Below are 1,265 nucleotides of genomic sequence, written 5' to 3'. Positions count from 1 at the left end.
TTACTAGAGACATCGACATATTGTTTTAGCTCGGTGGAAACAAAATCCTTTTCCTAAGGATTCTTTCAAATAGAAATAGAGAACGAAGTAACTAGAAAGATTGTTAGAATCCCCCTCTTCTATAGGGATCATCTAGAAAGCGGGTTGTTTTGAATGCATTCAAACGGAAAAGCTGACATAGATGTTATGGGCCGAAATTCTTTTTTCATTTTTTTTTTATTTCGTTTACATCTGACATCTGTGGAATTTATCCATCTTCCATAAAGGAGCCGAATGAAACCAAAGTTTCACGTTCGGTTTTGAATTAGAGACGTTAAAAATGATGAATCAACGTCGACTATAACCCCTAGCCTTCCAAGCTAACGATGCGGGTTCGATTCCCGCTACCCGCTTATATCTCTATATTTATTATTCTAGATTTAATATATATATATTATAGATATTATATCTAGAATAATTTATTCATTTATATTTATTATATATTAAAATTAACATTAATTATATTAATATATTAAATAATATAAAAATAATATAATTAATCAGATTAATGTAATTAATCTAATTTAATGTAATTAATATACCGAATCGTTGAATTGAATGTGCAATTTTTGGAATTCTCTCACATATTCTTTTTTTCAGAAAAAAAGATGTGACAATTAAACTAAGAAAAAAAAAAAGCGTCCATTGTCTAATGGATAGGACAGAGGTCTTCTAAACCTTTAGTATAGGTTCAAATCCTATTGGACGCAATTTATTTCCATATATTTTGTTATATTTCTTTCTACTAGGTATTTTGAATGATTTGAATAAGAGACGCTTATACTTAACTATATATTATAATATTATAGTTATAACTTCTTTTTATAGTTATAATTTATTTTATCTTAATATGAAATCTATTATATTATAGAATATGAAATATATTAATAATTTCATAATATAAACTATAATAAAAAAGAAAAAATTAGAAAGTTATCTAAAAGAATTTTTTTATACATACTTGTTCCTGAAGTAGAAATTATACTTGTTCCTGAAGTAGAAAGCGTTCCATTTGTTCTTGAATAGCTTCTTTCAAAAGGGCTTCTGCTTCCTCAGTGAATGTCTTGGTGGAAGATATAATTTCTTGGAACTGAGGTTTATTCGTTTTTAAGTAAGTACGTAACTCACCGAGAAATTTCTTTACCTGTCCAATTTCTAATGAATCAAGATAACCATTCGTTCCAGTATAAATAGTCATTATCTGTTCTTCCACCGTGAGAGGATCT

The sequence above is a fragment of the Corylus avellana genome, unplaced genomic scaffold (genome assembly GCF_965113065.1).
Source record: "Corylus avellana unplaced genomic scaffold, dhCorAvel1.hap1.2 HAP1_SCAFFOLD_219, whole genome shotgun sequence".
NCBI lineage: Eukaryota > Viridiplantae > Streptophyta > Magnoliopsida > Fagales > Betulaceae > Corylus > Corylus avellana.
This window is presented reverse-complemented; position numbering follows the sequence as displayed.